Below are 14,408 nucleotides of genomic sequence, written 5' to 3' on the forward strand. Positions count from 1 at the left end.
CATGAATGATGATACTTACAGACTGAAGACATAATAACTGAACTGATGAATAATCGAAAATTAATGTTTTAGTTATACTGAGAGACATGTGAAACTTAAGTGGACTCTCGTTGTACACAGATTTTGGTCAATTATTATTTTGGATGAATAAGAGTATTTGGTACTTAATATCCAAAGAGGAGTAAGATAGTACCTATACCCAAGAATTAGAGAATCTAACTGGGAGAGATTAGATAAGAGAGTTCCTGAGAGGATTATGTTACAAAATTGACTGAAAAGAGATGAGAACAGTGCTCACAGAATAAGCAGTCAGGAAATTTTAGAAGAGGGAGAAGGGGAAGTGGAAGGAAGGGAGGAAGGGAGGGAGGAAGGGAGGGAGGAAGGGAGGGAAGAAGAGGGAGGAAGAGGGAGGAAGGGAGGAAGGGAGGGAGGAAGGGAGGAAGGGAGGGAGGAAGGGAGGGAGGAAAGGAGGGAGGAAGAGGGAGGGAGGGAGGAAGGGAGGAAGGGAGGAAGGGAGGGAGGAAGGGAGGAAGGGAGGGAGGAAAGGAGGGAGGAAGAGGGAGGGAGGGAGGGAGGAAGGGAGGGAGGAAGAGGGAGGGAGGGAGGAAGAGGGAGGGAGGAAGGGAGGGAGGAAGGGAGGGAGGAAGGGAGGGAGGAAGGGAGGGAGGAAGGGAGGAAGGGAGGGAGGAAGGGAGGGAGGAAGGGAGGGAGGAAGAGGGAGGGAGGGAGGAAGAGGGAGGGAGGGAGGAAGAGGGAGGGAGGAAGGGAGGGAGGAAGGGAGGGAGGGAGGGAGGAAGGGAGGGAGGAAGGGAGGGAGGAAGAGGGAGGGAGGGAGGAAGGGAGGAAGGGAGGGAGGGAGGGAGGAAGGGAGGGAGGAAGGGAGGGAGGAAGAGGGAGGGAGGGAGGAAGGGAGGAAGGGAGGGAGGAAGAGGGAGGAAGGGAGGGAGGAAGAGGGAGGAAGGGAGGGAGGAAGAGGGAGGAAGGGAGGGAGGAAGGGAGGGAGGAAGAGGGAGGGAGGGAGGAAGAGGGAGGGAGGGAGGGAGGAAGGGAGGGAGGAAGGGAGGGAGGAAGAGGGAGGGAGGGAAAGAAGGAACGGACGGTCCTATAGAATTGTATACATTCAATGACAAATGAGGGGCAAAGATAGTTCTTCAGGAATTTAGAGAAGATTCCAGGCCAGGGGTTAGTCAGAGAAAACTCCTTGAATCATGTGGAGAGGCACAAATGCCAAGTAGTTGAGTAGAAACAGAAGTCTCAGTTTAACCAACAACAAATATTTCTAAGAGATAAACACTCCTTAGGCAACCATCTATGAAATGTGAATTCTTCTGAATTGCTAGAATTCTCTTCTGAGCTCCTTCAAGTATCAAGATAATGGAAGAAGATCCCCAAACCATTGCCTCTTAGGGTTTTAAACTATGTATTCTTATAATATAAGCCTAAGATTTGCCTATGTACTGGGTACTGTGTGTCTGATGGAGAGACCGAGGCATACCTTGTGAAGGGGCTCAGCTCTCTTTCCTAATGAAACCAGGAAGAGTGAGAGACATACCTTGTTCACCTCCTCTAAACTGGTGGCCATGAATTTCTGCCAGTGCAGGGTTACGTTCTTTACCTGCTGTGTACGTAGTGATTTCTTATACTGCTTCTAACTCTTCTAACCTCTTTTGGACTCTCAGATTCTTATCTGAATCCCTACATATTCCAGGTCCCAGATGAGGGAAAACATCTCCAACAACAAGTCTTCCATTTACCTATTGGCCAGCACTGTTGGTTCTTATCCAAATACATTTTTAGGCTCAACTGGGATCAAATATTCATTTCCATTTAAGGCAACGGGGAGCCACACATGTGAGAAAACAACATGACAGCCAGCCTGGACCCCAAAATACAAGGCCCCATGTAAGGTAAATCACTTGGTATCCCTTCAAATGGATACATTCTTTGTATACTTGTTTAATCTTTACATGGTAGGAGTGAGGAGGCACTGATTTTTTATTAATAAAACTTGTATATCTCTTTATTAGTGCTCAATTAAGACTCAATGACGTGCAAAGTATGTAAAATTACTTGTTTTTCCTTTTTATTGATTTGTAGTTGTCTTGGAATTTCCTCATTCTGGACTAGTTTCTTGGGAAGCATATTAAATTATCTAAACTTCAGATAAAAAAAAAATCACTTATTCTCAGTGAGCGGCACTCTTGTGCAGTGGGACTGGACAGACAGCCCTTCGGGAAGAGTGCTTTTTAGAGTCCACTTGAGGGATGCCTGGATGGCTCAGGCAGTTGAGTGTCCGACTCTTGATTTTGGTTCAGGTCATGATCTCATCGTTCATGAGATCAAGCCCCACATCGAGCTCTGTACTGACAGTGTGGAGCCTGCATGGGATTCTCTCTTTCCCTCTTTCTCTGCCCCAGTATCTGGCTCATGCTCTCTCTCTCTCTCTCTCTCTCTCAAAATAAATAAACATGAAAACAAAATCAAGTTCACTTGAGAAGTTGTCTACTTTGTGGAAAACGAGACCTATTTATATTTTACCAGTGTGATCTGTAAGATGGAGAGCAACCCGGGTTAAGAGGTGCCAGGTTCCTGACTCATTCTGCCCAGTTGGCCTGCCACTGGACCCACTCTGCATGACAGACTGGGCACTGCCTTTGCAGTTCACCTCTACCAGTTACCCTGGGCTCTCCTCTGACCGTCCCTTGAGGGTTCACTATTTGGGGATTGCTCATGAGGGACTGGCTTTGCAGAGGACTAAAATTGTCTAGACTTCAGCACAAAAACATCCTTAACAAACGATAAACATAATTGCATTAAGACCCTATTACATCCTTCATCGTTTGAAAAGTCCCAGTTAGATCTCTCCAAGTGTACCCTTCCTTTAAAATTGTGTTAATCATCATATTCCTTTTGGGGATGACTCATCCTGCTTGCAATCTGCCTTTACTCTGGTGGTCTACTTTATAATGCATGATAACTCGGGCGCCTGGGTAGATTAGTCGGCTCAGGTCATGATCTCATGATTCATGGGTTCAAGCCCCACGTTGGGCTCTCTGCTGTCAGCACAGAGCCTGCTTCTGATCCTCTGTCTCCCCTTCCTTCCCCCTCTTGAGTGCTTTGTCTGTTAGAAAATAAGCTCACCCGGGGCAGGATTTCTGTTTTATGCATGACTGTATCCCGAGGCTCTATCTCTAGAGTCCAAAGGAGATGAACTTAAGAATAACATAAGGAATGAAGATAAAGAATACGGCAGGGAGTTACCTAAAGAACTCACAGCCCCACATTGAGGGAAGTTAACAGCCACCTGTTAGAGGGGTTAAATGAGGGAGATGGTGGTATTTGAGGACAAGTCTTGGGCTCTTTCTGATTCCTGGCTCCATAGTAGGGGGCGTGACAATATGTATATTTGCATACATGATTAAATGCCTCAAATTAAGAGTTGGGACTATACAATTTCCAGTGTCCTTTCTAATTCTAAAATTGTATGAGTCCTTAAAATCCTCCAAGTGTCACCAATTTAATAAAATAGGATGCCTTGGCAATTCCCAGGAGATTCTAAACCAGGGGGAATTCTATCAATATCATATTGACAAGAGGGAATGTTTAGGGAAGTAATGGGCTTGTCTCTTTTTTCTTTTCCACTAGAGAGAATCAGGAAGACACAATAAAGAATCAGAGTGTTTCAACAGTGGAAACTGGGCTAAACGATGGAAGGTGTGCTCTGTATTTTCCAAAGCACCCTTGCTGGCAAACACGGAGAGAAGTTTGAGAGTGAACAGCTGTCACCAGGGCCCCAGGCAACGCTGCAGAGAAGGTCAAGCTTGCATTTTGCATTCCAACCTGCCTCTTTCTTTCTGAGTCCACTTTTCACCCCAGTTATTGGACTCTAGCTATTGAATTTCCTCGTGCTGTCATTTGGCTTCTAAATCTTTCCCCTCCCTGACTGTTCTACTGCTCTGCACAGAGATTTATCTTGTTTCCTTCTCATTCAGCTAGAGTTGCAATCCCCCGGGTTCTCATGGTAGCCCAAGTGAATAAAAACACTTCTATCAAAGTTTCAATGAGGCCTGAAGAGCTTTTGCAGTTTGAAAAAAATGGTCCAGTGTCTTACCTGGTCTTCTAGGACCTTAAGTGCGTGGAATTAAAATTGAGATCTCAGATACGTTCTCTTTGCATGCACACATGCGCAGAGAACACCATTCCACACTCCCTCCCCCCTCCCACCCTATTTCCCTGGAAGGTTACCCTGGAAGGTTACCCTGGAAGGTAAGAGGCAGCAAACAAAACCTTACGTTGGTAGAAATCCTAACTGAGCAGCCTCATGCATACCTGATATTCACGGGTTTGCAGGGATAATCTTTGATATTTTTCTAACCAGACCAGACTAGCAAATAAAGGTTTTCAGACAAAGATGTTTTTGAACCAGTGCAGTTTTTACGGTCTTGCAGCACAGAATGCAGAGAAACGTACTCTGACTTCACAAAAACAGTTGAGTAGTAAGAACCCCTTAGAATCGCCTTGACGTGGAGCCAGAGCAGCGACCCTCATTTTCGCTTTGCCATTAAAGGATTTTACCCTTAATCCTGAATCTCAGGGGGAAGTGTGAACTCCCTTTCTCCTGACAAGCAGTGATGATGAGTAGGGCTGATTCCTGAGTCCAGGTAACCTCCTTCCCCGGAGGTTCTTGGCGTTACTGAGGGATGGGGACCCTACAAAAAGACTGAGCTGTTAATTTGTCTCGGAGCCCTCATAATTTGCTACGTGAATGATCAGAATGACATCATTTTGTCCCTTAAGATGCTGAAGTTTGAGAAAGGCTGTTATTAAAAAGTGAGGCCAGTGTCCAGTAAGGCCAGCCTGGACACAAGGGGGAATCGAGTTTCAACAGAGCCTTGTAGCAGTGACTCAAATCTAGCATCGTTAGGAATGTGAACAATGAACACAGGACAGCACTGTGGCATTAGTCTTGGACTTCAAGTAGAGTTTCCGAGGATAGGGCCCAGGAACATGCATTAACAATTTTTGTTGTTGCTGTTTATTTGTTTTTGAGAGAGAGACAGAGCACGAACAGGGGAGGGGCAGAGAGAGAGGGAGACAGAGAATCCGAAGCAGGATTCAGGCTCTGAGCTGGCAGCACAGAGCCTTACGCAGGGCTGGATCTCATGAACCATGAGATCATGACCTGAGCCAAAATCGGACGCTTAACTGAGCCACCCAGGTGCCACCGGGAACATGTGTTTTTAGTGGGCACGCCAGGTGACTCTGAGGCCCAGTGAGCCAGACTTGAGATCACTTCCTACATAAACACCTCTTCTAGTGGAGCAGACAAGGGCTGGGGGATGTGTGTGCTGATCCCTAGAATCATAGCACAGAGATCCCTAGAAAATGGGGAAAAGCTCTGCATGAGTTTTCAGGCGGACACCGCAGTGTGCAGAAGGTCTTGAGCAGCTGTGCGGTGGAATTGGAACCGTCCGAAGAGAATGTTTTCCCAAAATCTACTTTCTCAATTTACTGAAGTACAATTTGCATGTAATGAAATGCATCAATCGTACTGTCCAGTGTGTGAAACCACCACGCCAGTCATGGCATAGAACGTTTCCAACACACGTAAAATTTCCACCACGTGACTTTGCAGGCAATCCCCTTACTGCCCAGATCCACCCACCAGGCAACACTCCTCGTTTGTGTCAGTGTAGATTAGTTTTGAATGTTCTTGAAATCTGTGTAAAGGAATCACAGCATATATCCTTTTATGTCAGGCTCCTCCTCGGACTCGGCACAATGTTTATGTTTATTTATTTGTTTTTAAGTTTATTTATTTTGAGAGAGACAGAGACAGCACGAGCTGGGGAGGGGCGGGGGGGGGGGGAAGGGAGAATCCCAAGCAGGCTCCATGCTGCCAGGGCAGAGCCTGACGCAGGGCTCGAACTCACACAACCAAGAGTAGGACGCTTACCCGAATGAGCCACCAGGCGTCCCATGAGCATAATGTTTTTAAGATGAATCTACATTGCATATATCACTAGTTTGTTCCTTTCTGTCACGAAGTAGTATTCCACTGAATCAAAGTATGAAGACTCGGTTAACCGTTCGCCTATTGATGGACATTTGGGCTTTTTCCAGTTTTGTGCTATGATGAATAACGTTTCTGTAAACATTTTGGTATAAGCTCTTTGTGGCTATGTTTTCACTTCTCCTGAGTAAATGTGGTTGGTGTATGTTTAACATTATAAAAAAAGTGCCAGTTGTCTGTACCATTTCGCCTTCCCACCGTCAGTGTAAGAGAGTTTCAGTGCTTGAGGCCGTCGACAATACTGGGTATTAATGTCAGTCTTTTTAGCCATTCTTGTGACTATATGATGTTCCATTCAGTGGTGTCTCATTTTGCTTTAATTTGCATTTCCCTAATTAATGATGAAGGTGACTGTGTGTTTGCCACAGAAATATGTACTGTGGTTATTTTATGCTGTCTGTGGCTTATCTTTTGTTATCTTGGTGGTGTCTTTTGAGGAGCAAATTTTTTACGTTGCTTAATTCCGAGTTATTTTTTTTGTTTTGTTGTTAGGGCGCCCTGTCCAGGAAAATCCTTGCTTCCAATCCAAGGGCACAAGTATTTTTCTCATACTTCCTCTAGAAATTTCAAACGTTAGACTTATATATAGGTCTACGATCCATTTTGAGTTCATTTTTATTATGCTCTAGCATTCAAGTTTCTTTTATCCATTGTATTAGTCAGGGTTCTCTAGGGTGGGAGGGGGAGGGAGGGAGAAAGAGAGCTTTTAAGGAGTGAGTTCATGTGGTCACAGAAGCTTGGTAAGTTCACAATCTGATGCAGAGGCTGGAGACTCAGGAAAGAGATGCAGTTCAAAGGCTGTCTGCTTGTAGAATTCCTTTTGGCTCAGGGGACATCAGTTTTCATTCTATTAAAGCCTTCAACTGATTAGATGAGGCCCACCCAGATTAGGGAGGGCAGTCTGCTTCACTCAAAGTCCGCCAATTTAAATATTAATCTCATCAGAAAATGAAAACAAAAATCCTAAAAGAAACATCCAGAATAATGTTTGGCTACATATTTGGACAAACATTATTTTGCCAAACTGACCCAGCCAAATTGACACATAATTTCACCATCACATCCACACAGATATCCAATTGTCCTAGGACCACTTGTTGAAAATTCTGTCCTTTTCCCACTGAATTACCCTGAGAACGTGGTCAAAACTCAGCTGAGCATATATGTGTGGGTCTCTCTACTTTTGGATTCTATTCTGCTCCACTGATGTATATAGATATCTACCGATACAACAGTCTTGAGTTCTGTAGTTCTGCAGCAAATCTTGAATTCAGGGAGGGTAAATCCTTTCACTTTCACCCTCTTTTCCAAAGGTATTTTGGCTTTTCTATATCCTTTGCATTTCTATATATATATAAATATATATATTTATATATTTTGAAATATATATTTATATATATTTATAATATTTATATATAACATATTTTATATATGTTTATATATTTATATATTTTTATATATAATAATTTTTATATGTAAATATATATTTAATTCTATTGATTAAATAGATCAATAATTCTATTGATTCAATTCTATTGATTAAATGATTATATATAATTAAATATTTAAATATTTATATTTATATATAAAAATATTTATATTTATATTTATATATAAATTTTTATATATAAATATAAATATTTAAATATTTAATTATATAATAATATATTTATATTTATTATATATATTTAATATTCATATATTTATATATTTATATATATATATATTTTGAAATCAACATGCCAATTTCTTAAAAAATAAAATTCTTTCAGGAATTTGACTGGGATTGTAGAGGAGCTACAGACCCATTTGGGACAATCGAGATCTTAACAATATAGAAATGTCAATCCATAAACAAACTTTATTCTTGTGTTTCTGGTCTTCAATGTTTTGTAGTTTTCAGTGTACAAGTCTTACATGTATTCAATTTTTTACTAAGTAGTCTCCTTTTTGATGCTATTGCAAAATATTTTTAAAATTTCACTTTGTAATTATTCACTGATACTATATAAAAATGCAATTTATTTTGTTTATTGACCTTATACCCTGAGACCAAGCAAAATTCACTTCCTAATTCTAGTAGTTTACTTTGTATATTCCTTAGTATTTTCTCCGCACACAATCAGGTCATTTGTGAATGAAGACAATTTTATTCTTTTCCAAATTGCAGGCATTTTATTGCTTTTCCTTGCATTAATACAAGTCCAGGAATTCCATTACAATTTGCAGCGATTCGATGACTCATCCTTGCTTTATTCCTAATTTTAATCTCAAGGGAGATAGTAACATTTTCACCATTATAGAGAATATTAGCTGTAGGCTTTTCTGATGGCTTTTATCGTGTTAAAAATGTACCTTTTTCCTCAATGTCTACAAGTTTTTACTTGTGAAGGGATATTAAGTTTTGTCAAATGCTTTTACTATAACTATTAATATAGTCATATGTTTTTCTATTTTATTTTATTTTTTTGTGGTACATCGTATTGAATCGTTTAAAAATTGTAAAAATCAACCCTGCATCCCTGAAATAAGCCCCACTGGGTAAAGATGTATTATTCTTCTCTGTATTGCCAGCTTCAGTTTGCTAAAATTTTGTTGAAGATTTTTGGCTTCTATCTTCACAAGGAATATTTATCTGCAGTTTTCTTTTTATGTATTTATCTGATTTTGATATCAGGGTAATAAAATGAATTAGGAAATATACCCCCCCTCCCTTGATTTTCTGAATTTCTGTGAAATCAGCATCATTTCTTAAACGCTGGACAGAGTTCACTAGTGGAACTATCTTGATCTGAAATTTTCACCAAGTTTTTAAAAAAATATCTAATTCAAATTATATATTATTTAACATTAAAAAATTTTTTAATGTTTATTTATTTTTCAGAGAGAGAGAGAGAGAGAGAGAGAGAGAGAGACAGACAGACAGACAGCAGGGGAGGGGCAGAGAGAGAGGGAGATACAGAAATTGAAGCAGGCTCCAGGCTCTGAGCTGTCAGCACAGAGCCTGACACAGGGCTTGAACCCACGAACTGTGGGATCATGACCTGAGCTGAAGTTGACGCTTAAGTGACTGAGCCACCCAGGCGCCCCCCCTCTTTTTATTGCTTCTTAATGTGGCAACTTATATAAATGATTTTAGACTTTTCTTCTTTTCAATATATGCATTAAATTTAAAAGTTTGCCACTTAGGATTGCTGATGCTATATCCCACAATTTGTGGGATTGTGTTTTCCCTATTTTTCATTTTAAAGCTTTTTTCTAACTGCCTTCGTAATTTCTTTGAACCAAAGATACCCACACAAACATTTAAACATATAAGGAAACGGAATTATATTTTATTTGCATTTTTAACCTGCTGTTTTCCTTTATGGTAATGTCAAGAACACCTTTCTGATAAATAATTCCCTGCAGCACCTTTCTTAGTGAATACAGTTTAGTACATTACGGAAGTATCACACGAAATTTATTTAAACTAAATCGCTGTTGTTGGCTAGCTTAGTTATTTCCAATTTTTCAGTTACAAAGTGTTGTGATAAATATCCTCATACATTAACTTTTGTATAAGGACGACATTTTTTCATTGTATAGCTTTCTAAAAGTGGAGTTGTTATGTAAGTTGTTATGTTATGCTCTTTCAAAGCAGTTTCCCATTTTGTACCGACTTCTTGGGCCTACCCCTACATATTTTACATGTTTAATTTTCCCCCCCAGAGTTGATGTGGTCTGTGGGCTGCAGCAGCCCTTAGGCATGGTGATTTGGCATTCACAGAGATGAAAAATAGTCAAGTGCCAACACCCAAGATTGTGGGGTGAGGGTCTTACATATAGCATCTGGATTTTCAGATTCTCCTGGAAAAGTGTGAATCTGACAGCACTAAGCCAAAATTCCTACATGGTAAGAATTCGTGGGAAAGGAGTAATTACTTTAGAAAGGGTAGGCTCCTTCCACTTTGTCATAACTCTTACCTAGCCTTGTCACTTGATTAGGCCACGGCTTGACTCTTAACAGGATCTGGGTTCACAGCCCTTGAATTGCTGGGATAGAACCTATTGGAAAACTCAGGGCAGTCATGTACAGGCAAACCCCGATTTACCATTCCAAACCACGTGACATTTCCCAGTGGGTACGATTGCCTCCTTCCGCTTCTTTCTCTAGGAAATTCTAGACCTCCCCTTGGTAACCTATCAGATTCGTCCTTCCAGGAGGAAACTTCATTCTTTTGAGATAGAGCACAGAGATATTCTCTGTGCTTTACTCCAATGAGTTTTTCTAGGTGAACATTATCTCTAGAACTAGGCAAACATACGTCAGATTTTTCAGGTCTCAGTTTTAAGGATATATTGAAAGCATAGCCCTCCCCCACTTGTCATTTTTAATTCATGACACAGTTATGTTAGGATCAAATTATTAATGTGGGATGACTGCTGTCATTCCTCTACTCTATCCAGCCAAAGAGAATTCTCTAATTACCAAATCAATTTCCAGATTGTTTTTGTTCCTAAAAAAAATTTTTTTTCCTGCTAACAGAGAGGTAAGGTCAATATGCATGATGAAGTGATACAAAAAATAGTGAGGAAAGGCAGAGAAAGGAGAATTATGTGTTGAGAGATATTATAGGGAATTGTGAATGGAAAGGCTCTGTATTGGCACCAAGTGTGACGCTGGGGGTGCAGAGTAGAAGAAGGAAGGGGGTTTTAATAAATATTGTTATGGTATTTGAATCTGGATCCCCTTTATGGTTCTCAGGAAACCTAAGGAAAGGGTTTGAGTTATTGAAATTACTTTTGGTTGCGGGAAGCTGTTTCTTGACTGCAGTCTTGCTCTGAGACCCAACTGTGTCTGCCCCAGGTTTATAAGGTTACACAGGCTTGTGGATTGGTTTTCCTTGCTCATATCCATCTTATACTGTGCTGTGGTTATATTAATTTGCTGTTCATGAGACAGTAAGTGCTGGCCACCTGTTTCAACAGATTTTAAGATTGTTCTTTCTGGCCGAGAGTTTTGTTGTGCACCCTGTTCTTAAAAAAAATCGAAGACCTAGACAATCAAGACACAGATTTCTGTTCTCCTTTTCTGTTTATATTTCTCATTCAACGGTTTTTCTGAGGTAGGGAGTCCATACGAAAGGTCACAATGCTTCTGGCTCTGGGGTTGGATTTCTTAAACACATCCCCAGGTCAACTGGAGTGCTAGAGTTTATTACTTTTTAAAAACCAAACCCCTGCCAAGTGAAAGGAGAGAAGGGCATGTTTAGATGAAAGTGCTTGATGTTCAAATTCTGTAGTCTGTTGACATTTTATTGCTCAGTGCAATTTTTCCTATCCTTCAGGGCATTTTGCTTAATGGTTTCCCAGGAACACTATGATGAGGCTTCAAAGCAAGCCCTAGGTTTTAGCAACAATGCTGTTATTCCAGTTTATATGAGTCACATGTCCAAAGTCTTGTACACAAGTTCTTCCCATAAACACTTACGCCCAGAAAATATGGTAAGCCATGTTAACAAGCCATATTGGATGTCCCACACTCATATGGAAATGAATCAGGTAATTCCAATGTAAAAGATTTTTTGCGGGAACTTGGGGGGGAGGAGAGGTGTACTTAAACTAGATTTTAGCCGTATTATACTAAATTCATGTAAGGGTATCTGTTACTAGAAGCATATAGTACTGGCTGTTGAGTACAAACTCGTCAGTAAAAATTGGCTATGTAGGTGTGATGCCTTTAAACACTGAATTACAACAAATACTCCAACAAGTTGATGTATGACCCCGAGAAGTCTGTCCTTCATGACTATTTATTCCATGAGTCAAGAGGAATATAAGGTAGTTACCTGCTGTCAGGTGGTTCTTATCTTTTTGACCCCCATGTATGCTAGCAAAACATGGCTTTCTGAGGGGACCTATTTTAGTACTTTTAGGGTTATTAGACTTGGCACTCAAAGTGCTATCTGATTCCTCTCTTTCAATGATCTCCGTCCAGAGCTGATTCTTCCTCCCTCTTTCTGTATTTGCACGGGGTTGGGTACTTGTCATGGTCAACTCGATCAGTGTGAATGAGAGCTTTTCTTGGAAGGCAGGCCCACTGAAATGAGTAGGCCTGGAGGGAGAAATGGCTGGCATTAACTTAACTCAGAAACAAAAGTTACTGAAAGGGTTGGTGGAATCTCATTCTCTGGAGAGTTAATAAACTTAGCCCATGCTTCCATTATCTGAGAGGGTATACATGTACTAGTTCTAGCAAGTATGGGGGGCGGGGCGCTGACCTCTCAAGTCTCTGCTCAGAGTACCATGCTTTTGCTTTCCACATGTTTATTTATTACCAAAAAGCAGAAGAAAGTGTGCTCTTACCTTACAATAAGAAGATGTAATGGCAAGTAGAATTGGTAGAGCCACTTCTATGGTGATGGTTTCTATCAGCACAATCCTCCAGGAACGAATGTCAGCCAGACCTGCAATGTTTAAGGAGACCGTGGGGTCTGAACTTGTGTTGAGGAAAATGCTGACGCGTATTTGAAACTTCATCTGACACATTCTGCAATACTCATTGCCCAAGAGAAGACATTTTCATCCCTGGTTTTTAATGTTATTCTCTTTTGAGGGCTTAGGGATGGACCTCAACGTTATTTTAACTTGGTTTCCTCCAAGCAAGGCCATTTACTTGATTAGGTAGCCAATTGAGAAACTCTGTTGCTGAACATTTTCTACGGTATGGGCTGTGTGTGCTCCTTAGGGTTTGTGGTATGTCTGAAAAACAGAAGGGGCACGGGATTCAATTCTTTGAGTCTTGTCTAGAAGGAGTATGAAGGATATTCAAATAAAGTAACTATTTTTAAGTGTCCATTGGACCAAGAAAAGTTCTAGCAAAATGGCGCTGAAATCAGAGGTGTGATTTCTCAGAATGTAATTCTAGGAAGGAACGATACCTAGGAATTCACTTGGAAAGCTGCTCTTATAGATACAAGCAGAAAGGTGTTCCATCCTTTTCTGACCACTCTGAAACTTAAGGATAAATTACTTCCTGCTGGAGACTTATCATTACCATTCAGCAACTGTTGGGAATGTGACACGACAGGATTGTTCTCGAAGATTTGTGCATGGATCCAGATAAGCCTCGAGGTTTGCAGCCATGTTGCCAAGAATCTATTCAGATGAGGCACAAATAGAATTGTTCTTTTCTCCTTAAAACCTGGACAGGTTTTGGAAATAGGCTGTGACTATAAATCTTGCACATGAACCACTGATGGTGGTTGCCATCAGTAACAACTAGTCACTTCTCAATTTACTCAATATTTACTTCCTGTACCTGCAATTTACTGCTTGGACCAAGTTCATGAAAGTTTTAAATATGTTTATGTTTAAAAATACAGCTCTTTCAATAGCGATGACTATAAGGGAGATAAATGCTACAGTGATGAGTAACTCTAGTAATTTGCTTACATGTTCTTTGTGCTAAGTTAGTATATATGTGGAGGCTGATGATGTGAAGGAGGAGCCTGAGGGGAGAGAAGGGAATGTGAGTTAGTCACCTGTGAAAAGATTTTTTATTATTATTTATTTTGAGAGAGAGAGACACAGAGAGAGCGAGCGTGCATGTGCGTGAGAAGAGAAAGGGCAGAGAGGCGAGAGAGAATCCCATGCAGGCTCCATGCTGTCAATGGAGACCCTGATGTGGAGATCAACTGGATGAACCATGAAATCATGACCTGAGCTGAAATCAAGAGTCAGATGTTTAATGGACTGAGCCCCCCAGGCACCTCAAGATTTTTTGAGCAATGGGAAATGGATGCAAAAAAAAAAAAAAAAGCATTGAGGGAGAGGAGCTTAATGTAAAAGAGAACTTCTCTTCCACCTCTCATTGACAATTCTTTTCTTTGAACTCAGAGAACATGCTTTACCTGTGTTGTGGGGTGAGTTTTCCTCCATCACATACCACCTCTCCCTGCCCCACCAGCCCTGCTCTTTCTCCCACCAAGCCAAGACCTGGCCCGTGCATTTGGAACTTATGGAGGCTAAGGACACAGAATAGGCTTTTTTTGTGATGTAACCCAAGTTGCGCGAGGAAGGAAGAGTAACTCAAGTTACTCTTTCAGTGTAAGTTACAGACAGTATCCATGGTAGCACTAAGTTCATCTTTGCCATGAGAAGAGAAGGCTGGTAGCCCTACCCACCTCCACGTGCAAGATCCTTAACGCCATCCTCACCCCACTCTACACCCTGCCTCGCGGGGCAAGAGAGGAGAGCCCATGCTGAATGCTGAACCCAAGAGGGGGCTGAGCCTTGAACTGAGTGGTAGGGGGAAGTTTCAGGGGAAAGACCTAGGAGGAGGGTCAAGGAG

At 41.3% G+C, this 14,408-nt stretch overlaps 1 long non-coding RNA gene across 1 annotated transcript in view; it reads right to left on the reverse strand.

The window, feature by feature from the left end:
- LOC147584520 (uncharacterized) overlaps positions 1–14,408 on the reverse strand; it is a 92,872-nt gene that overhangs the window by 73,235 nt on the left and 5,229 nt on the right. Inside the window, exon 2 of the long non-coding RNA XR_015250633.1 lies at positions 12,422–12,522. This is a non-coding gene — a long non-coding RNA (uncharacterized LOC147584520). The remainder of the gene's footprint in view (positions 1–12,421; positions 12,523–14,408) is intronic.

Source organism: Puma concolor, chromosome A1 (assembly GCF_028749965.1).
Source record: "Puma concolor isolate L17-30 chromosome A1, mPumCon1.1.hap2, whole genome shotgun sequence".
Classification (NCBI taxonomy): Eukaryota; Metazoa; Chordata; class Mammalia; order Carnivora; family Felidae; genus Puma; species Puma concolor.